Genomic DNA, 25,042 nt, shown 5'->3' on the forward strand with positions numbered 1-25,042 from the left:
ACACTGGGGAAATATGAATGATATAGCTCTCCTCAGATAATTCTCACAGCCTAGCAGGGGAAATGAACAATTAAGTAAATTATTAAGATAAAACATGAGAAATATAAAGGTGTAAGGGTGCCCTGAGGATCACTCAAAAGTCATTCCTTCGAGACATTTTTGCTTTTCTTAAATACGTCAACGTAACTGAATAGTATATCATAAGTGTTTGCAATTATTTTTTCTAATTATTTTCTTCCTGAACACAGTTTAGCCCCTTTCTTCAGCTCTCAGAAGCTTCAGTATCTTGGTCCTCACTTCCCCACCCTTGTACCCACACATGTATTTTCAAGTTGGCTGAAACATTTGATGCTACTTCAGTTTGTACCTAATAATTTTCATCCATAATTCCCCTTAACTCAAGTCTCATAATGGGATTTTAGGGTTTCTACCTCTAGTTATTATTTCTGACAAAGAAATGTGGAACCCATCTTCTTCATTTATAAAAACATCACTGTGATTATATTCCACGGAATGGATAATTCTTTAATTTGATATGATATAATTGATCAAGTGTGTCTGTGACTCTTTCACATGAGGTTTGTAAGTCTTTGCTAATTTACTTTTCTTGTGTCAGCTATTCATAGACTATTCCTTAAGGTTTAGGAGTTTGCACAAAATGTTTTTTTAAAAGATCTTACATAAACCATTTATAAACTTTGACATAAATTCTGTTGAAATGAAATGAAATAAAAGCCTAGTAATATCCTACTGAATTGTAGGCTAATGATGGAAGAGGGAAAGCATGTGAGGCAAAGTAATTTCTTAACTATTTTTAGTTTTTGACAAGATCCCCTTAGGGGATCTCTTTTGTCTTGTTACCTACATAATTTGGGTGGAACACATAGATCTGGAGAAGCTAGGAAGAAATACCAAAGGCTTGGATCAGTGATCAGCTTCTTATATGACACCATCTGATTTCCCTGTCTTCTTTAATCATGATGGGCCCATTCTTTGTTGGAAGCAGCATAAAGTTGAATTTTGCTTTTATATTCAGTCTGCCAGTGTCTCTCTTTTGACTGGGAGTTTAGATCATCCACACTCAAAGTGATTACCAGTATGATTGTATTAAAATCTACTATCTTCTTGTTTCTATTTTTCCATATGCTGTTTTTTAGTTTCATTTTTTTCTTTCTCTTAAGTTAATTAAATCTTCTTATGATTTCATTTTATGTCCTCTATTGACTTGTTATTTATATCTCCTGTTACCTTTCTTTATTTTGTGATTGCCCTGGGGTTAACAACATCCATTTTAATTAATCTGAGCCTACCTTCAAGCAATATTATACCACTTCATATGTAGTATGAAGAACACTATATTCCCAATTCATCTTTCTCATGGAGAAATGAAGACATGCTAATACTGCCATATCTTTTACTTTTACATATGCTATAAATGTACATAAATTGTCACTATTTTTGCGTTAGTTTTCTCATATAGCAATTACAAGTAAGAAAAAATTATTTTACCTTCATTTATTCCATTTCAAGTGCTTTTTCTTTCTTTGTTTAGAGCTGTTTTAACTGTTATTATATTACTTTCTGTAATATTTCTTGTAGAGTATTTCGATAACAATGAATTCTCTTAGTATTTGTCTAAGAAAGTTTTTCTTCCTTCTTCACTTTTGAAAGGTATTTTTTCTGGGTTTGGAATTCTAATCAGACAGCATTTTTGTTTCAGCACTTTACAGATGCCACTCCTTTGTCTTCTTGCTTGCATGGTTTATGATGAGAAATCTTATCTTTATTCTACTGCAGACAATGTGTCTTTTTCCTCTGGCTGCCTTTAATATTTTCTCTTTATATGCGATTTTCAGCAGTTTGAATATGATTTGTGTTTGTGTATAGGTGTGTGAGCGTATGTTGGTATTTATCTTGCTAGATGTTCTCTGAGCTTATTGAGTCTGTTTTTTGGTGTCTTATATCAGTTTTGGAAAATACTCAGGGAATAGTTACTCAAAACATTTTAAAAAATCTAAAATTTATGGTGACCTCAGATTGGCATTCCTCCCAAGTATCTCATGTTAGCAAACTCAAATATTCTCTGGAAAAAGGACATTTTATCAGGCCCGTCAGATAAATACTTCCCATTATGAAGTTCCTAGAAGCATGAATTTAACACCAAAAATCGCCAAATGGATGAGAGAAAAAGCTACCATCAGGGAGGCCAGAGGATCATAAGGATAAGAATGAGAACAAGAGACTGTCAAAATGACCAGGCAACATTTTTCAACTGAATTCAACTGAAATATATAATAATTGAAACTGTAAACTTAATGAAATGCTAAACAATATCATGTATTGTTGTAGAAAAAATAAACTAGAATGTAAAAATAAATAAGTGACACATAAAATGATAGAAAATATACAAAAGATAGAAGAAAAGGATTAAAGAATGAAAATATCTAATATGCTTATAAATGGATTTCTAGAATAATAAAACAGGAATAATGGAACAAAGGCAATATTTGAAGAGATAATGACTATTTTCCACAATCGATGTAAGGCATGAATTATCAGTTTCACAAAGCCGAGTGAATCTCAAGTAGAATAAATAGAAGGCAACCTATACTTAGACACATTATTATAAAACTGCAAGACCAAAGACAAGAAAATTATTTTAAAAGCAACCAAGGAAAAAGGGGAAACTACTTACAAATGCCAAAAATAAGGTTACAAACTGACTTTTGACAGCAACAATACGAAACAGAAAACCATAGAATGATATCTTCAACTTTCTGAGAAAAAATTACTGCCAATCTAAAACTGAATATCCTATAAACCCATCTGTGTAGGACAAAGAAAAAATCAACATAAAAATATATTACTTATAAATTTCAATTAAAATTTCTAAGATATGCATTTCTGGAAAAGTAAAAATCTCAAGTAGAAGCTATTTTGATGCAAACAACTGCATGCCAGAAATATGGTACATGTTTATCTAAATAAACATTTACTACATAAATAAATATCTAATTTATAGGTTAGAAAAATAAGATAAAGCTAAAATGTTGAATAAGAAATGTGAAAAGAGAAATAAGTGGCAAATAATTCTAAGGCACTGTTTTGGTCTCATGGAAAAATATATTGATTTACTATATTATATTGAATTACATTTTCTTATTCAGTATTTTAGGGCAATCCCTAAAGAGAAAAAGTAATAGGGGAAAAAATCCAATGGTGAAAAATTAATAGTAAAGAAGGTAAGAAAAGAAAGGGGGAAATGAAAACATAAAAGCACAAAATGAGATAGTAGTAATAAATCCAAATACACCAACAATTAAATAAATGGTTTTAGCCAATTCAAAAATAATAGTCTGAACTGGGCATGTTGTCACATGTCTGTAGTCTCAGCTATTCAGAAGGCTGAGATGGGAGAATTGCTTGAGCCAAGGCATTCACCTGGGCAACATAGCAAGACCTAGTCTCTCTAAAAAAATATGTGTAGAAAACAGAAACCAGCAATATATTGCCTCTGTATGATGTAATTACAATTTAAGAGCATAGGAAGTTTAAAAAAGTGGATGGAAGATGTACTAGACAATCACTAAGCAAAATCAACTGTGAATATGGCAACGGAAGAAAAATAAATAAGTGGTGCAAAGATTGGAAAGGAAGAACCAAATATATCATTGTCCATAGATGCTATGATTTTCTACTGGAAAAGCCAAAAGAAACAATAGAAAAATGATTAGAATTAATAAGAGCTTAACAAAGATGCTGGATGCCAAATTAATACATAAAGTAATTGACATTTCTATATATTAACAGAAAATAAAAAATAAAATTCAAAAGGTGACTTTTAACATAGTAATTCTGTCTATGTATGTGAGTATATATCTCTTTATCCCTTAATCATTCTGTCTATCTCTACTATCTATTCTGGATGATAGATGATATCATATAGGATAGTTGGAATTAAATGTAAATTCAGTAAGGAACCTTTTGAAGAAAAGTATACAATTTTATTGAAAGACATTAAAGAAAAACTATGTAGAGAATATACTATGTTTGTGGAAGGGAAGTTTTGATATTTTAAAGATATCAAGTCTCCCCCAAATAATCTACAGATCCTGTACTGTTCTGATGAAAACACAGCAAGCTATTTTGCAGAACTTTACAAGCTGTTTCTAAACTTTGTATGGAAGAGCAAAGGGTTAAGAATAGCCAAGAGACTCCTAAAGAATATAAATAAGGTGTGCGTGGACGGGTGTGGTGGGGTGGAGTGAGGACTTACCCTTTAAAATATCAAGATTTATTGTAGAACTACTTAATTTAGACACAGTGGTATGTTACAAGGATAAACAAGGAGAAAAACATGAAGAGAATGTGGAAGAACTCATATAAAGTCCTATATATAACAGAGCTGTCAATGGATATCAGTGAGAATGGAATGAATTATTCACTGAGACGATCAGCTATCCATAAGGAAAAAGAAAAACAAGTTGTATCCTTAACCTCACACCATGAAAAATTGCTTATTTTGTAGCTTCTACTACTTCTGAGAGGCTTTCTCCTTCACAATGACCAATGGGAAAATGACATATGTCTTTACTTTTATTCAAGATAAGAGGTTTTCCTAGAGAGTCATAGTGGAAGCACGCTAAATAAACTGAAGCTACTAAAGAGTAGTAAGCTTTTTAGTAGACAGCAGTTGGTTGTCACATAAAGGGCATTTACAAATACAGGATTCAATTCCCTGGTGATTGTAATATTTTGGAACGCTGGTCACTTCTAAGTACATGGCCTTTCCTTTAAGGAAAGCTTAAGCGGTAATGTTGCTGGTTTACCAAGTGAATTCTGGCAAGTCTTACAAGTATATTTGTAAACTGTAATTATATTATTAAATGTGAAGCTGTACAATTCGCTGCTTTGAAAATAATACTTAGGTAAAAAGCTATCCTCTCTTCTTCTACTAAGTATTGGCTGGAATTGGAGGAGTGATTTTTTTCTTGCCTGGTTGGTGAATTCAAGTGCAAGTTTTGTTTTGTTGGAGGCTGACATTTTCTCAGAGGAGGTAAGAAATGTTTAATCTCTGTAAGGTACATATAAGACCTCAGAAGCTTCTCTTGACTATATAACAAGCCATTTATAGTGTGGGAGAAGGAGACAATTTGTCAGAGATATTGGAAACACTCAAAGGAAGGAAGAACCAAAACCTGACCAAGATAAATGTTGGACAAACCCAGTTTTGAGTTCCACCTGGCTGAGGTAAGGAGATTTTTAATAAGTGGTCTAGTCAAGAGTGAAATAATGAATAGGAGATGTCTAGTCTTTTTAGGAATTAAAAAAAGTTCATTCAAATACAGTACACAACACAAATCATAAAAATTCAATTCAACTTTTACCATAAGCCTAATAGACATGGTATGCAAATATACTTCTCAGCTACATGTATTTATGATATATTTATGCATCACCTCTGGGGATAGCCTACAACAGAACCATCTGGGGTGTTTTTTATTGCATCCATATTTTAGTCATAATTAGAAAAACTTTTGTTATCACCAAGTTATAAAAGAATTTACACATTAAAAAGACTTTTTAATAGTAGATCCCTGATTTAATAGTAGTCTATTCTTATGTATGGTGTGAGATAGGGATTTGGTCTTATCTATTTTCAGTTAGTAAACCTGTTGGCCCAGCACCATTTATTAAAAGTTCATCTTTAACCTAATTATTTAAGATGTCATTGTCACCATGTACTAAAGTTCTGTGGTTAGTTTGTTCTATTTTTGGACTATTCTATTCCATTGTCCATGATATTGCTGTAAAAATGCACCAAAACTTTCCCATATAAGAAACTTTATAAGTAGGTATGAAAATTAGCATTTTAGATAAATTGCCCAGGTGATTTTCATGTCCACACAGTTGTTCGTTTCCATCTTCTTCAGAAATTTTAACAAATTTTCTTATTACCTTAAGAAAGTAGATTGTTAAAAGATAGCAAATTGTTCTACCAAAAGACATATGCACTTGCATGTTCATTGCAGCACTATTCATAATAGCAAAGATGTGGAATCAATCTAGGTGCCTATCAACAGTGGATTGGATAAAGAAAATATGGTACATATACATTATGGAATACTATGCAGCCATAAAAAGAATGAAACCATGTCCTTTGTAGCAACATGGATGCAGCTGAAAGCCATTATCCTAAGTGAATTAATGCAGGAACAGAAAACTGAGTACCACATGTTCTCACTTATAAGTAGGAGCTAAACATTGGGTATTCTCAGACATAAATATGGCAACAATAGACACTGGGGACTGCTAGAGAAGGGAGGGAGAAAGACAGGAAAGGGGGCACTGGTTGAAAACCTAACTGATGGCTACTATGCTCAGTACTTGGGTGATGTGATCCTTCATACCCCAAACTTACGCCTCATGCAATATATCTGGGTAAAAACAAACCCTAAATATGTATCCCCTAAATGTAAAATAAAGGGGAAAAAGAAAAAAAAAGAAAGTAGGTCATCAGTAGGTACAAAGGATAGATTGTGACCAACAACTTTGTGTAGATAAAGTGGTTCTCCCAGCAGTTGATGTTGAGATTTCATTAAGGAAAGTGCATCATTTAAACAAAAATAGTCTGAGGTCTGTCTGGTTCGAGATAATGGACAACGTGGAAATATTCTCATCTCCTTCTCTGAACCTATTAAAATGGCAGTGAAATATTAAACTAATAAATTTATAAAGCTGAAAGTGGATGGGGAGGGAGGTTGGAAGACACAAGCAAAACAAAGATTCCGTTAATTTCTGGAAGACAGAAGACTACCTAGTGTCTGTATTTATCTATTGCTGCATAAATAATTATCCAAACTTAAGTGACTAAAGAAACAAACACTTATTATCTCACCTGATTTCTGTGGGTCAGGAATTTGAGAGCTGCTTAGATGGGTGGCTCTACTCAGAGCATCTCATAAAGTTATTGTCAAGATGTTACCTGGAAATTAACCAGGGCTGGAAGATCTGTTTTCTAGAAGGCTCATTTACGTGGCTGGCAGATTAGTTCTACCTATTGGCAGGAAGCCTTAGTTCTCCAACAGCCTGGAAAAAAGAAACGTAGCTTGACATTGTACTCTAGAGTGACAAAGTTGATAAATAATGACAACTGAGAGAGGGAGAAGGAAAGCACTATAGTAGAAATAAAAATGTTGTTAAAAATGAATATTAATAAAAATTATAATAACATCTGGAAGGTGAATGGATAGACAAAATGCCATAAATATACAATGGCATACTATTAAATGAAAAGGAATAAATTGTCATATATTACATTAAGGATGAACCTCAAAAGCATTATATGAAATGAAAGCAACCAGACAACATCATGATATTTTATGATTTCATATTTATGAAATGTTCAGAAAAGGCAAACAGAATGGTGGCTGCTTGAGGCTGCATTGGGAGAAGGTATTAACTGTAAATGGTAATGAGGCATCCTGTTGGGGATATAAAATATTCCAAAACTGATTTCTGGTGATGGTTGCATCATTTGGTAAATTTAGTAAAAGTCATTGAATTGTGCATTTAAAATGGATGAATTATAAAAATATGTAAAATGTATCTCAACAAAGTTGTTTAAAAATAAATGAATGCAAAAAGTAACTGCAAATAATACCCTTATAGTACCATTAATCATAATAGTGCAGATAAATATAAAATACCAAGTGCTCTGAGAAGAGAGAATTTGAGTGATAGTGTGATTTATGGCATTGTTTAAAACAGACCTTTAAAATGTACTATTTATTTTTCTTGGTTACACATAAAATACATGTTAATTATGAAAATTTTAGAAAGTTTAGATGTGTACAATGAAGAACATACAAATTACCAGTATTCGTCATGCCCAGGATAACCATCATTAATATTAATGTCTATATTTTCAGGTTTTCTTTTCCATTTGTAAAGCAAAATTTAAATGTGCAGAAGCTCTTGTAATTTTGATAAAGCTAACTGGAAGCTTTTTTATGATGTCTTGAGAAAATCATTATGGTATGTGATTTTAAGGATGAAAGTGTTAACTAACAATAAGGGTTGAACCTGAACTTTGAAAGAAGTATTGAATAAATATAAAAATGGCTGGTTTGACAATGTCAAAGCAAATTTAATTGGTAAATATTAGTTGGATAATTGAATTCTCCCGCATGTGACATTGAAATGAACCTTAGAGTCTCCAATCCAAGGCAATCATTTCACAGATGGGGAGAGCGAGGCCCAGAAGGCTTGTGAGTTTTCAAAGCTCTCCCAACAATGGGATCAGAGTGAGAACACACACCTCCTCACGCTCTGCCTATGTTCATAACCTTGAACTTGTGGTAGGTCCGGAATTGTGGGAAAAATGTGAAGACCACTTGATGGAATTTCCTGCTGTTCTTGCACAGGGTGCCCCATTGTGAACTCCTCCAGCATTTATAGATGCTACTACTTGTGGAGAGTAAATTTAGACCTTCGCAGAGATGGGGTCACTTTAGCTTGTGGTTTATTTTTGTCTTACTGTAGGTTTTCTCTCTCAGTAGACCAGGCTGTCTTCTTTACCTTTCTTCATTGTCCTTGATTTAGAATCAATGGTCAGTAGGATCAGATGTGGGAGAGCTGTTTGTTAATAAAGCTTTAGAAGTCATGCAAATGACATCATAACTTTTCTTCATGGGTGAGATATCCTGAGATTGCCATTAGAGAAAATAACGATACTTGTCATATATTTCCTCTAAATAAATCTGGCTTAAATAGCAAAAGTCCATGTTTTCTTCACTTCTGTTTATTTGCAGTCACTCAAACTGACACGTGCTGTCAATATCTCCTCACTGTAAGTGTAAGCAGAAGTATTTAAAGAAAGCGGTATTGTTTTATTTTGGGGTTAGCAATTTTCCAGGGCCCACTGGAAGAAGTGCTTAGTTCTAAAGAATCACATGTGTTTGCTTTGTTCTAAATATAGGCTAAACAGAATGCAGTACAGCCTGAAGGCTTCAGACCAAAGCATTTGGAATATTAAAAAAAAAAAAATCAAGGGGAGCAATATCTCCTGCCCAGAGCTAAACAAATAAGCAGGTTTCTGCTAAATGCAGGAAACAAACTGATGGAGATCAGATTTTCTTCTCAAATCTTTTAGTGGCTTTTTGAAATGTTTCCTTTAAGACTGCAAATCCAGTGTCAGCCTCCAATGCTGCAGTAACTCATTCCTATATTGGCAAATGGTAACCAGTGTGTGGTCTTGCTGGACCGTGGGGAAGGGCTGCAATGTAATGGATGTGACTGCTTTAAAAAAGCAGATTATTAGGATTTTTTCTTTGAACTCTGCCCTTTAGAATATTTGGTACATGAATCTGGCATAATGCCAAAGAGCTTCTAATATAAGTCATTTTGCCTGTGGACTACATTTCCAGGAGAAGGGGAGGGACACATGTAACATGTGGTATTAATATTATTAAGTTCTGTTTTACAGTGTTTCTCAAACTGGAAGCTATAGATCCTTGTGGCCTATAGACATATTGTCATAGATATGCAAGTACTCTAATATATATCTCAAATTTTAAGAATGGTATAAGAAAAATTAGCATGAACATATTAAAAAACCTTATACAAAATCAACGTCTGTATTAGTTTATTAGTGCTGCTGTAACAAAGTACCACAAATTGAGTGGATTGAGCAACTATTTATTGTCTCACAGTTGTGGAGGCTAGAAGTCCAAGATCAAGGTGCTGGCAAGGTTGGTGCCATCCCAGCGCTGCAAGGGAGAGCTTATTCCATGCCTCTTTCCTGGCTTCTGGTTGTTTGCTGGCAATCTTTGGCATTCCTTTGCTTGTAGATGCCAAGGGCCTCTGCCATCATCTTCACATGGCATTCTCTTTGGGTGCATGTCTTTCTTTGTGTCTAAATGTCCCCTTGTCATAGGGACATCAGTCATATTAGATTAGGGCCCACCCTAATGACCTCATCTTAACTTGATTATCTGCAAAAGTACCTTTCCAAATAAGGTCACATTCATAGTTACTGGCAGTTTGGATTTCAGTATCTTCTTGAGGGACGCAATTCAACCCAGAACATCTAGAAAGCACTGCCAGTCTGACTTCATAATTGGGATAAAGGAAAGTAGCACTATTTTAGTTGTCCTGTTCTCAAGAGAAAAAGAAGAGATGACTTAATATTCACATAATATATTGGTGCCAAGACAAGGCCAGACAGTGTCATGTCAAGATACACCATAGGAAACTTATTTCATAGAGATGGCAATAAAAAACGGTGGTGGTGTGTGGTAGAACAGACATAATGAGTCCAAAGGAATCTACATCATAAAAGACATATTTATAAAATCTCTTAAAGTAGCAATTCGTATGTATTTCTACCTAGAATATGACTTATGACTGAGTTTTGAATCCAGGTAACTGGCAGCTAATTTGGCATAATTATATAAGAGGGAGGAGCTTATGTTGTTCTTTTTCTTTTTTTTTTTTTTGAGACAGAGTCTTGCTCTGTCACCCAGGCTGGAGTGCAGTGGTGCGATCTCGGCTCACTGCAACCTCCACCTCCCGGGTTCAAGCGATTCTCCTGCCTCAGTCTCCCGAGTAGCTGGGACTACAGGTGCCTGCCACCACTCCCGGCTAATTTTTTTTATTCTTTTTTTAGTGGAGACGGGGTTTCACTGTGTTAGCCAGGATGGTCTCGATCTCCTGACCTCGTGATCCACCTGCCTCGGCCTCCCAAAGTGCTGGAATTACAGGCGTTAGCTACCGTGTCTGGCCTACGTTTTTCTTAAAGCAAAAGTTAGATGCAGAGAAAATAGTTGAATTTCACACTTTAATAATTGTAGTAACAATGATAGCTGTCATTCGTTAAAGGCCTTCTTTATGTCAGGCATTATATAAACTGCTAACCCTCCTCAGAACCCATCCAAGTTATTATAATCCCTATTTGATAGATGGAAAATTTGATAGGACTGGTATTTGAATCATTTCTATCTAAACTCAAGATTTGTATTCTTTCCATTACATTTTCACATTTTTTCTGACTTTACCTAAAATTCATGCAAATAAGATGAGCATCTCTCAGTGAGCATATCCTAGACCTTGGCTTTGAATATCCAGAGTTCTTTTTCTCTTTAAACTGTGTGTCATGTCTCCTAATCAGATAAAATCAAAGGACCGTGAAGTGTATAAGGTGATGCTTGGGCCCATGAATCTAGTTGGAAATGTAAACCAGCTACGTTTACAAATGTCTGGTCAGCTAGGTCTGCAGGTCTTAATAGGCTCTGTTTCCTGGGGGTAGCCTCATTGAGAAACTCAAGGGAGCAGTGGCTTACCCCAAGGAGATTAAGTCACATTATAATTCATAAATTTAACAAAACAACAGTATTAATATTGGCACCTCCCACCATAGGAGAGACATCAAGTGCAGTCTCTTGTTTCTGCCTCTGAAGTTAGTTATTGGGAAATTGTTTCTAGATCTTTAATGGAAAGTTGTGTTTTCTTTCAAAGTTCTCCATTGTGACACTATGGTTCCTTGGACACAGGGGTGAACTTATATAATTAGGGAGGGCCTTGAGATTTATTTAGCTAGAGTTGCTTCCAGGAATACTGAAGATGAGTCTAACAGAAAAGCCAGTCATTTTTAAAGAAGCTATTTTCTTTGAGGATTCGGCACTTACTATTGTTCATTGAACTATCCAGCTCCCTCATACTTAATTCCAATCTTGTGCCATATAATATTCCAAACTTTCAGGCAGGCTAGATATAAATCAGAAGTGAAATTGTAGTTAAATGGTACAGCCAGCTTGTTTCCATTTGGAGATAGTCCCTGACTGAAAAATGGGCTTCACAGTGTCATTTCAAAGATTTTGTTTCATTTTTTGCTTTGACAAGTAAGTGCAGAGATCAGAAATTGCATATGCCATCCAGTATTTCAGCTGTACCACTCCCAACCTGGCGAGTACACCAAAGCTGTTTTATATTGCTGTTGGGGGTGTCTAGGAACAAGCATCTCAAAGGACATAATTTGTTATAACTAAACAATTGTCTTTTCCTAGCAATGATTCCAGAATAGGAAATCTAAGAAGAAGTTTTGATCATGTCAAAAATTGGCTCAAATAAAAGTATCATACAGGATATCAATAAAATGGAATGTTGAGTTTGCTTTCCTTTCCTTTTTTTTCCTCTCTCTTCCTCCCTTCCTTCCTTCTGGTTTGCTTGTTATTTATTTTAGAATTGAACACAAGTGTTTATTTGATAATAATTTGGTAGTATATTGACTATTTTTTGATGTAATATTTTGTTGATTTTGAACTTTCAAAGCCAGGAAAGCAAATATTTCTTGGTTTTGCCTTCTAAAAGTTCCTTCTGCTGGCAGGAGTGAGGTATTGTTTAGATGAGCTCAAACATACATTTGACATACATGGTGGGAAACACATTTCAACTGTTTATAACCTCATGATGTGAAACTTGACTACCTAAACAATGAAAGGAAATTTGACTGGAGTTCTAACATACTAGCATGGCTTGGTGATCCCTACATATTGAAGAGTTTAAGTCAAGACTATGCGAGTTGTCATTATGAGCATTATTCATCCTAGAGTCCAAGTATTTTCCTTCCAGTTTCATTGATATTTCTTTCTGCTATAATATGTTTCCCAAATTTTCATGTAAATAATTCTTTATGACCTCAATTGTGTTTTTTTCTAAATAGTCTTTATTATTGTTTTAAATATTGTACAATATATACCTGTTTTGGCAAATTCAAATGAGTCATAAGTACATACATTAAAAATACTATTTTTGGTTCCGTTCTATCATCACTCTTGCACAAACCCAGATAACCTGTTCTAATAGTTTGGTATATGCCCCTTGGAGTATTTTAAAAATGCTCCCCCCTTTTAAAATAAATACCTACACGCAGTGTTTTTTTTTTTAATGAAAACATCATATTTTCCTATTGTATTTTTCCATCAATTTGCCTTTTATACTTTCCATCTTTTGGATTTTATTCCAAATCAACATGTATAGATTTTTCTCTCTCTCTTAACCAATAGTTGAATTATCCAAATTAAAATATATATTTTTAATTTTTAATTTATTTCATATATTTCTTGTTTTTTAGCACAACGCTGTGTGTCTGTGTGTGTGTGTGTGTGTGTGTGTGTGTGTGTGTGTACCTGTGAGCATGCACTTCTATGTAGTTTATCCTGTCGTCTCTTAAGATAAGGGGGGAGGTTGAAATGTATTTTTAGTCTTCTATACTGAAACAAAAAAATTGAATCTCTTTTTAAAAGAAATTTCTAGATGCAGAGCCTATAGGAATGGTAACATGAATTACTCTGGCTTTGCATAAGTATTTAAAAAAAATAAATATATACACTTTGATAGTAGGTTGACTGGACTATACAGTCCATGTTTACAAACTAACTTAAATCTTAATTCCAAGTGTTCTGGAATATAAGAACCATGGGAAGAGCATTGGTTTTAAGTTATTTCAAGAGGCAACTTTTCTTTCAGTTTGAGGAAACTGATTTACTAATCTATGTCAAGAAATTCTGAACTATTCAATAAGCCTTATTGCTGTAATTTTGCCTACGGTAATACAGTAGTAAATTAGACATTAATGGCAAAAGTAGACTAAATGCCCCACTAGAAGACACTGTTAGGAATATCAAAACTTTACAAATGTTGAAGGACATAAATCATGGTGAAAGTGTAACATAAACAGTTACAGGGAGGTTTATAGTAATATCCTGGAACTAGAAACTTGGAATAATAATATTAGTCCAAATATATACTAGGATGCCTTTGACAGTATACAATAATTTTATTTTGCTGTATTCATGTGAATACAGTAAGTCTTCACTTAATATCATCAATAGATTCCTGAAACTGCAAATTTAAGCAAAATGCTCTATAATGAAACCAATTTTTTCCTCATCAATGTTATATGACAAAACAACATTGAATTAAACGATGTCATTTGAAGGCCTGCTGTACATTGTTTTGCCTACTGTAACAGTTTTCAGGAACCTGTTGATGACATTAAGTGAGGATTTACTGCATATATTTATAGGAACATTTCTGTCATTAAAATAATCCACAATTGAATTGATATTTACTAGTGCTTTAATATCAGATTGGAATAGCTTCAAGTCAGTGAATTCTATTTCCACCATTTGAAATCTTCTTTTGGGAAGTGAATAGCAAGTCTATGTCTCTAGAATAGGGGTTCCCAAGTCCCTGGGCTGTGGACTAGTACCAGTCCGTGGCCTGTTAGGAACTGGGCTGCACAGCAGGATGTGAGCTGCAGGCGAGCAAGCATTACTGCCTGAGCTCCGCCTCCTTTCAGATCAGGGACATTAGATTCTTATAGGAGCCTGAACCCTATTGTGAAATGCACGCACGAGGGATCTAGGTTGCACACCCCATATGAGACTCTAACTAATGCCTGATGATCTGAGGTGGAAGAGTTTCATCCTGAAACCATCACCCTCCACCCCCATCTGTGAAAAAATTGTCTTCTACAAAACCAGTCCCTGGTGCCGAAAAGTTGGGGACTGCTGCTCTAGAATGTAACTGATTTACAACTTTGGTTGCATTAGAATCACCCAGGGAAGTTTAAGAACCCAGTACCCAGGTCACAGTCCAGGTCAGCTATATCAGCATCTCTGAGAATGAGACCCAGTCACCAGTAGTTTTAAAAATTATTTCCTAATTTCCTTTAGCTATGGCTCACGTTGGAATCAATATCAATCACATTGATTCCAATGTGAACCAAAAGTAAAGAACCACTGCTTTCTAGTTTCTTGCTACTAGCGTTATCAGATATTTTTTCAAAATATTATTTGAGAGATAGTTTACTAGGGTAAAAAACATCTTGGAGAGAGGTTTCGGTGCAGGAGCAGACCCCACAGTTGCTACTTGTGAAATGGTTAACTTAATCTTTAGGTGCTTTAGTTTTTCTCATCTGTAAAATAATTTGGTAAACATTTTCTTAGTACCTGCTATAGGCCAAGAATTTCATGATCTAGGTCATAAGGGCATTCCCAACCCCCTACAAAATAGATGCTGTTATTATGCCTGTAACATGCAGCTTCAGCATAGCCAGGATCTTTAAAATGCAAACCTGTAGGCTGCACACCAGACCTACTTCAGAAACTCTGGGAGTAGGGCCCAAAGATCCGTTTTTAAACGGTACTTTAGATGCTTCTGTTGTATGCTCATGTTTAAAAACCCACTACACTACACTGTACCATGATAGTCTCTGCCCTGTAGGGATGTTGTGAGGATTAAAAAGATAATCCATAGAAAGTATTTAGTGCTGTGTCTAACACACAATAAGTGATCAATAGCTGTTAGCTAATAATATATTATTTTAGGTTACCTGAATTAGAACTAAATCTCCTCTTGCAAAGACACAACCAAGTCATCTCTTCTTCAGCTTCACATGTTTTAAGAAATAATAATAATAATAAAAAATATGAATGCCATGGACTTAACTCACAATCTCCTTCTTTTCTTTTTCAAACATCAATCATAATTCACTGTGACTTGCCACCCTGGCTATATTTGCAGTGTTGGAATTAGAACCTTGAACTTTGGTGTTTTTTTATTGTTTTGATGACAGTTTGGCAAAAATATTAACCATTTTATAATTCATGCCAGACTGTATTACTATCTCCCTCTTCCTCCCCAAAAATCGCATGTCACACATTACCTTGTGTAAATAGGCATTTGAGATTCCTCACTTTGACAGTATGTTTGCAGTAACATTCTCTTCAATTGCCTCTGTACCTGTAGGGCAAAGTTCAGCATCATCCTCTCTGCTGAAATAACCAACATGGTGCTCATTAATTGGTCATGTGAACACTAAGGATAACCACCCTCCCCTCCTCAATCAGGTAACCCTAATTATTTTCTCTTGGTAAAAGCACACTTTGCTATGTTACTTTCATTGTGACAAACACAGACTTGTGCTGAGGGAAATGCCTTTTATGTGGGAACCATTAAAACCGTTGGGTGCAGAAATTCCAGCAATTTAGCTTTTAATAATAAAGCTAGCCAAAATGTGTTTGCATGGTTTTTGTTCACCAAGAAAAAGAGAAGTTACACAAAGTCAGTGACCACGGCTATAGGCTTACATTCTGAGCCATCATTTTCCTAATAAGCTGAGTTAAAAAAAAATCCCACAACAAATTTTGTTTTAGGTGTGTTCAGACTATTCTCAAAGAGCTACTGGAAATCTCGGGGATTAGAGAAGAAAGAGAAGTGGACCAAAAAGATCAAACCAGCTCCTGGGTGGTCACTGAATTACTGGGTTACTTTCTTCTGATAATAGATTTTCTACTGTCTTTATGATACATAGTTTCTCCATCTTTGAAGTTAAAGATTAATTTTAATTGGTATTGCACATATCTATGATAAACTAGTAAAGTATGTTCAAGAATGCTCAGTATTCTCCAGAGGGAGAGAAAATGTTTGTAGTTGTTTTCCATTGTTATTTGTCCAAGAGGCATGGGCTGTGATGTCTATGTGGATGATGTCTTTGCAATGTAATTAAATGTCATTGCAATGACTACAATGTCTACATGGCTGAGTTAGGCAGAGTGGATGAACATGGAGCATTTAGACCCCTCCACAGAGATGAGAAAGATGCAGAAAAGTGAGCTTGGCAGAAAAGAAGGTATCCAGACAGTCAAAGCATTGCATTCTGGCCAGGTTCTGCAGGACCTGAGATGGAGATTCTTATATAAGTGATTTAATGAGGAAAAAACTCTCAGGAGAAATCTGTAAAAAAGTAAAGAAAGCAGGACAGGTAGCCAAGCAAAGATGTGGGTTCAGCTAATGTCTAGTTTGAGCCAATGGAAAACTCTAGAACATAAATGGCATCTCACAGTTTTCCTGCTTTGGGGCAAAAGGGCTAAGCATTTGTTACCTTATATGAGTCAATTACTGGCTGCAGGATACCCCCAGGGGTGGGGATCATAGCCTCCCAGGCATCCTCTAGAGATTTTTCTCCTGGCCAAGGGCAATTCTCTAAAACGGGACCATCTGCTACTCATAGCATACACCACTCACAGAACTGGGATAAAGGGGATCTGGGTGGGCCACCAACAGTGTCTAGTACCCATGGTGTCTGGGGTATGCTGTTGGTACAGAGCATTGGCTTCTAAAGGGAAAATGGAGTCCAACAGGTCTGTAACATAGGAGGTATCCCTGAAGAAGGCAAGACCACAGAAGTAAAAATATCAACTTGGAGCAATGCTCAGGAGCCTTGGCAAGAGACCAGTGAGGTCAAATACAAAATGGCTGTGTGAGTTGTTGGAACAGGAGCTCAGAATAGGAGATAAATCTTTTTCAGTAGACTGTGGAAAGCAGGACATGACAACTTATTATCAGAATATTGCTCTGGATGTCCAGCTATGGGGAGAGAATTAAAGGATATATCATGAGGATAATTCCGAATTATCCTGCAGGGTGGATGACCTGATTCTGAGCTCCACTGAGTGGAGATACTGAATTTACTTTCTACCTCCTATCTTTAATGTCATCTGAGAACTGATGCTTGTTGAGTGGATGTCAGTGGTCCAACTAGTGATGAATAGAGTAGAACATGAGAATAAGGGAATTAAGCAGGAGTCCATGGGTTATATGTACAATAAAAAGGCAACATATTCTAATTCATTATGTATATATTAGATAAATGTTTTCTTTGGTTCATTTTCTAGGATCACTTTCTATTTTTATTGATGCCCAGAAAGGCTTTCTTTTGTGCCTAGCCCAAGATCTGTAAGTTTGCCAATTCATTGGTATGATTCCAAGCATAAGAATGTTTAGTAATGTTACTGGTGACCCAACCAATGGTCTTTACTTTTCTTTCTTCCTAGTATGTTCGTTATTGTAAAATCTTATAGTCTTTATAACCCCTTATTCTCCCTAGGGATTTTTAAAAATTCAGGGTATCACTAATATTACAACCTTTATATCTCGATAAAATTTCCTTTAACTGCAGGTATTTGTGGAAAATGTCATATACACAAGAAATTAAGAACATCATTCACAACAAAGGGAAAATAATAGTCAACTGTATATATAAGCATTTATACTCTGTTGTAATAAATTATCTTAGTCTGTTTTCTGCTGCTATAACAGAATACCACATGCTGGGTAATTTATAAAGAAAAGAAGTTTATTTGACTCATGGTTCTGGAGGCTGGGAATTCTAAGATTGAGGGGTGCCATTGGGTGAGGGCCTTCTTGCAATGTCATAACATGGCAGAGGCCATGACGGGTTGAGAGATGGTGAGAGAGATGACAAGGGAAAGAGGTAAAGGGGGCAAACTCCTGTGATAATTAACTGACTCCTCTGATCATGGCATTAATTAACTCATGAGGGCAGAGCCTTCATAACCTGATCACCTCTTAAAGGTCTCACCTCTCAATGCTGTTACGTGGTAATTAAGTTTCAGTGTGAATTTTGGAGAGGACATTCAAACCATAGCAGGACTCTCTTACATTAATATTCAGTCTTACTCTGGAATTGTCATCCAGGAAAGATTTGACAATGTCAACTGCTAGTGGTCAATTGCACCAGTCTCTCAGCCGATGTGTAGGTTCAGATCCCAACTCCACCATTTATTAGTTGTACGACCGCTGTGTTTCAGCTTCTCTCCTGTGTAAAGTGGTAATGATAGTACTTTCCTTGTAGTGTTAACATGTAGCTTATAGGGACTCAAAACCTTAATGAAGATGGACTACCTCAATTCGTAAATTTGGTAATAATGTTCCTTTACTACAAATATTAGGCAGAATTTGAGTCACTGGTTAGTTCTGAGTGGGGGATTAGGTATAATTTTCTTTTTTTTTCAGGTAATATTTAATTTTTTTTAAGTTCTGGGATACATGTGCAGAATGTGCAGGTTACATAGGTATACGTGTGCCATGGTGGTTTGCTGCACCTATCAACCCGTCATCTAGGTTTTAAGCCCCACATGCATTAGGCATTTGTCCTAATGCTCTCCCTCCCCTTGCCCCACACCCTCCAACAGGATCCAGCGTGTGATGTTCCCCTCCCTGTGTCCACATGTTCTCATTGTTCAACTCCCACTTATGAGTGAGAACATGTGGTGTTTGGTTTCTCTTCCTATGTTAGTTTGCTGAGAATGATGGCTTCCAGCTTCATCCATGTCCCTGCAAACGACATGAACTCATTCTTTTTTTATGGCTACATAGTATTCCATGGTGTATATGTGCCATATTTTTCTTTATCCAGTCTATCATTGATAGGCATTTGAGTTCCAAGTCTTGGCTATTGTGAACAGTGCTGCAATAAACATATGTGTGCATGTGTCTTTATAGTAGAATGATTTATAATCCTTTGGGTATATCCCCCAGTAATGGGATGGCTGGGTCAAATGGTGTTTCTGGTTCTAGATCCTTGAGTAATCGCCACACTGTCTTCCACAATGGTTGAACTAATTTACACTCCCACCAAGAGTGTAAAAGCATTCTTATTTCTCCACATCCTCACCAGCATCTGTTGTTTCCTGGGACTAGGTATAATTTTCTTATCAGCAATTGTGAAGAAACTTCTGAAAGACGTGAGCCTGTCATGTTAAGACACACAGAGTATGCCATGTTGTTTGGGAGAAAATTGTTGAAAGTTAGTGGTAACAATGTTTCCATGCTCATCATTCTCAGGGTTAAGGGAGGAGTTATTAAAAATCTACTCAATTCTGAAATAAGGCTCATTCTAGGTGTAATGCATATGATTTGATGAATGTGGAAGCCCAAAAACTTGGCTTCCGTGAAAACTTAAATGAGAAGAAATGAACTTCATTTCATACACGGTTTTCTTCCATCATTACTCATAAAAGAGAATTTCAAGGTTGGATGATTTCTTCTATCTGTTCACCTTCTATCCATAATATTCCCGTCAGGTGGTTAGATGCCTGTGTCTTGACTACCTGCAGCAATGAGGAACTTCAGATACTTTAGACAGTCTGGGGATGATTTAATAGCTAAAGAAGTTTTTATTTTGAACCTAGATCTGTCTTATCATGTCTTCCATAATTATTATAGTTATTTCCTTTGTAGCCAGTTGAAACAAGTCTAATCTCTCTGACTCCTATGACAACCCTGTAAGTATTTGAAGATAGCTTTGTTCCAAGACCTCTTTGCATTTGACTGAAATCACTAGGTTCCTCATATTCTTCATTACTCTTATGGTGACTGTATGATGGATATGCTTCTGTTTCTTTAAATCTTGAGACAGGGTCTTACTCTGTTGCCCAGGCTGGAGTGCAGGGGTGCAATCATGGCTCACTGCAGCCTGTATCTTCCAGGCTCAAGTGATCCTTTCACCTCAGCCTCCTGAATAGCTGGGACTACAGGCATGTACCACCATGCCTAGCTAATTGTTTTATTTTTTACAGAGGTCGGGTAATCCCTATTTTGACCAGGCTGATCTTGAACTCCTGAGCTCAAGTGATCCTCCTGCTTTGGCCTCCTAAAGTGCTTGGATTACGGGAATGAGCCACTGTGCCTGGCATGTTTCTTTTAAAAGAACTAAACTTCATACTCAGTGTATGAGCAACACGGAATGGGACAGGGCTCAAGCGGATGTGACAACCATCTCTGTTTTGGACATATTACTTTCAGTGCAGTCCAAGATTCAAAGACTTTGGCAGCCACAAAATTGACTGACTCTTTATGAGTTTACAGAAGTCTATGATCTTTCAGTCTTTGTCACCTATACTACTGTTAACATGTGTGTCTTAAACTTGTTTTTTGGGACCAGTTTCAGGACTAATACTGTTAATATGAAATTTTATCTTCTTAGATTTGACCCAATATTCTACCTTATTGATGACTTTTTTTCCTTCTAACCAATCTATTTTTCTACTAATATTAGTTGGACAGTAATAATTGTGTCATGGATCAGTATGAGTTATCAGTATTAGTTATCATAAGCTAGTACATGGATCAGACTAGTTATCACTAGTCTTGGCTACAGAAGAGCCAAGACTAACACTACATTGCCAATCACTTGGTAAGTCATCTACTAATTTGGAAACCATGCTGCTTTATAGGCATTATACATAGTGTCTTTGTGATATATTTCACTTCAGTGTTTCCATTTCAAACCAATATGAAAGTCACACTTTTTCAAAATAAGTATAAGAAAAAAATTAGACAATATTCCAAGGATATGCTTGATATGTTGTGTGGAGAGTTCAGACAACATGTGACCTGTGAGCCTAGAAGTGGGTGGCCTTTTAACTCATCACAGAAGTGGTGGAATGTGAGCCAGATAGGTGTCGAAGGTTAACTAGAGTTGGGTTAGAGGGAAGAGGTGCATGCATTTGGGAGTTAAAACGTTCAGGTTGATGAGGCAGAAATAGCAGAGTAACATCAGATGATGGTATGCAGATGACTTTCCAGGGACAAAGGTTGTGTAGAGAACTGTGTGGATGGTGAGTTCAGAAAGGTGGATCAGTGTGCTTGTAGGATGCTAATATTAGAGTCAGAGTTCTTAAAAGGAGCAGCTCTTCTCTGGTCAAGCCATTCTCTAGTGCTTATAAGTGAAGAAGCTGAAGTCTCCCGACTACTAGCTGTTTCCAGACTTACTTTCATTGGTTTCAATTACGCTAAGTATCCATCACAAAGGTGAATTTTGCAAGCAGTCATGACTGCTAGGGTACTGAAAGGAAAATATCTGATTTTCTTTTATATTAAGATAGTCTTAGGATTTCTTTAGGGAGGCATGCTCATCTCATTGAATATGGTTTATTCTAGGTTCATTCTAACATGGCCCACCTAGTTATTGGCCATTCTCGGGGAATACTTCTTTGAAGTTCATGTGCTTTAATACGCTTTAAACCTACATTCAAGCATATGGTTTATTTTGAGACATGAACTTGACATTCACTTTCTTGTCCTGCCTTTTGTGGCATGTGTAGCAAAAACATCTGCTCTGACAATGGAAGAAATCATAAAGTAGTAACTCCTCATTAAAGTACCAGTGCAACAATGTAATCCTCTTGGGAGTATGGCTGATTTGCCATGATCTGTGAGTTTCTCTGGCTATTGTTTCCTCACTCCTTCATAGTAGATTCTCAGCCAAAAGCAATTTCTTTTGGACTTGTATTTTACTAATGATATATTTAATAAGGGAAAGGGAGAAAAACATAGGGCATCAATAATCACAAATATATACATCTGGTAGAGGACTGAAAGGAAAACAGATCACAGCTGGCTTTGACAGTTAATGTTATGAAAATGTTCAGGGTGGAATGTCTATTTTAAATAAGAAACACTTGAAAGAAATGGTCAAGATTAACAGGAGCTTAAATTGAAACCACGTTGGTTTGTAGGTAATAGAATGCTAGAGACAAACACTGCCTTTAATATAAAAGCATTCCTCCCCCAGCCCCACAGCCCCCCAAACTATCCATGTGGCCCTGTTCGTGCCACTGGAATTTGATTGGGTTTGGCTTTTCCAGGAAACCGGGAGGTAAGAAGAACCTATTTAATCTCCTGTTAAATGGCTTATTCCCCCTGCCCAAGCCTTTGGGTAACTCAGTTTATTAAAATGTTCTGGAGTTCATGTCTGTTAACTCAGTGCTATGCCACCCATATGCCTGCCTTTTGGTCTGTGCTGCAGTCTAACATCTGATTTGCTCAAGTCCAGGAGTAAGAGTCAGTATGCAATGGGAGACCTTGTTAAGAACCCAGAATGGTGGGTATCAGTTCATTGTTTGGCCCACAGATTGTTAGCTGAAGCTCAGATGCTTGCTCCCATCTGGCAGTTGGTATTTGTTGTATCAACACAGCTATAACTTACCCACTGAAACAAAGTTGCTGGATCTAATTCTCCAAAGGTACCCAAGAACCTCAAGGCCACTTACAAATAGACATACTGTGCATCATTTTAAGGGAGCTTTGACTTACAGCTCTTCTATTCATTGACTTACAGCTCTTCTATTCTCTGTTTCACATGTGTTTTTGTTATTCAACTCAGCAAAAAAGAAAAAAAAATCCTAGGAAACTTCCAGCAAGTAAGACTTGAGTATTTATAGGAAGAATCCATTCGGCATTACCACCATCAAAAATTCCAGGGAGCTGTTAGGGGAAGACAGATGAGCAAGAAGCAAAAGTCTACTAAAGGGCTCTTAAGAGGAGAACAATGAAAACGCCTTGGTCAGTGTTAATCCTGCCAGAAAAAGATGTAGTCTCCACAAAGCTGTTACTCTTGAGAACAGAAATTCTTATTTGCTTTTCTTTTGCATATTGCCCAGTGTCCAGGACATAGCGTCTTGTTTTCCTTCCTACGGTTCTATCCACTTGTAATACTTCCCAGCAAGTACCTAGTCTATTGTCAATATCTGTTTCATCAATGAAGTAAATGAAATTGAGTTCAGGTCTTTATTATCTGTCATCCTCAGGCTATTTCAATAGCCTCCTGACAGGATTTTCCTTTCAGTAGCACACACGAGTCTGTCAGAATAGTCTTCAAATGTTTCCCTTTTGTTTCACTAATTCTCAAACTGTTGGCACTGCCAAATTGCCCACAGGATAATTTCAAAACTCCTTAGTCTTACAGCATTTAAGACCATCCAAATACCAGTCCAGGCAATCCTCTCACCTTATCTCCTACAAAGTTCCCCAATCAAATAGTTGTTTCTGGCCGAAGTGACTCTTGGTCTTTCTGAATGTGAATTAGCCAGCAGCAGTATATTGACCAATGTCATTCCACTGCCTCTTTGTTCTGTCCTACTTCTGCCAGCACTCTCTGCCCAAGGATCTCCTCCTAATTTGTTGTTTTTTTGTGTGTGTTTTTTGTTTTTTGATACAGGTCCTCACTCTGTCACCCAGGCTGGAGTGCAGTGGTGCAATCTTGGCTCACTGCAACCTCCATCTCCTGAGCTCAAGTGGTCCTCCTGCCTCAGCCTCCCAAGTATCTGGGACAACAGGTGTGTGCCACAACGCCTGGCCTCCTCCTGACCCTTTAGAACCTATCTGGAGCTTGACGTTCTTCATGAGGCCTTTTCTGGAATGTCCAGTTAGAACCAATGTAGAAATAAGTATAAGAAAAAAATTTTGTTTTTTTGGCAGCGGGGCAAGCGTGGGGACAGTGTGCTAGCAGTAGCCCCAGGCGAGAAAACTCCAGTGTCAAGCCAATCCTATTTTCTTACCTTTTAGTACCTTGCTGGACTCAAGTTGTTGGGTTGGAGAGTCACCATTTGTCACCTCTGATGTTTCTCTGGATCCACTTGAATGCCCTAAGATTATTAGCTGAGCCTGCTCTGTGTTTGGTTTCCTGCTCGTCTGTGTGCCCTGGATGTTTTCCTCTTTGCACATCCTTTGGTCAAGCCAATCATGACATGATTCTGCCAAACCTTCCCCACTTTCAGGAAACACAGTAGAAGAGTGTAAAGTATTTTCCTTCCCTGCTTACTGAACATTCATACCTGTGTCAGGAACTAGCTCTAAGATGCCAGGATGAAAACCAAGCCCTCAGTAGTAGGTAATACACACCACTCTTACCGACTCTAGCTGTGAATGCTCCCATTGATTAAACTTTACTGGGGATCCTTGTTCAGTTGGCTGTTTACACCAGTGCTTCTCAAAGAGTGGTCCCCAGAAGAGGAGCATTGGATTCACCTGGGACTTGTTACTAATGCAAATTCCCACTGCAGATTTACAGAATCAGAAATTCTGAAGGGGGGGCTCAGCAATCATCCTTTAATAAGCCCCATAGGTGATTCTGATGTCAATTAAATTTGGAAAATAATGGGTTACATGAAGGCCAGCAGTCTCCATATTAATTCCTAATTAACTTCTTGTTAAGTAGAGTAGGCAGCACTTTATATACATGAACACAGCTTCCTACCTGAGCAGTGGGAGAACATTTGGTGTAACATTCCATGGACATTTGGCAACCTCACAATGAAGGTAACAGACAACCTAAATGTTTAAAATCAGCAATGAGAAAGAGCCTTGTTTCAAATATACCACCATATTCTAG

General features: G+C 36.6%; 1 pseudogene; it reads right to left on the reverse strand.

Annotated features, from left to right (window-relative positions):
• Positions 1 to 24,375, reverse strand: part of LOC129529213 (histone-lysine N-methyltransferase SETMAR-like) — a 28,110-nt pseudogene extending 3,735 nt beyond the window's left edge.
• Positions 24,376 to 25,042: the final 667 nt, after the last annotated feature.

This window comes from Gorilla gorilla, chromosome 21, assembly GCF_029281585.2.
Source record: "Gorilla gorilla gorilla isolate KB3781 chromosome 21, NHGRI_mGorGor1-v2.1_pri, whole genome shotgun sequence".
In the NCBI taxonomy this organism is placed as follows: domain Eukaryota; kingdom Metazoa; phylum Chordata; class Mammalia; order Primates; family Hominidae; genus Gorilla; species Gorilla gorilla.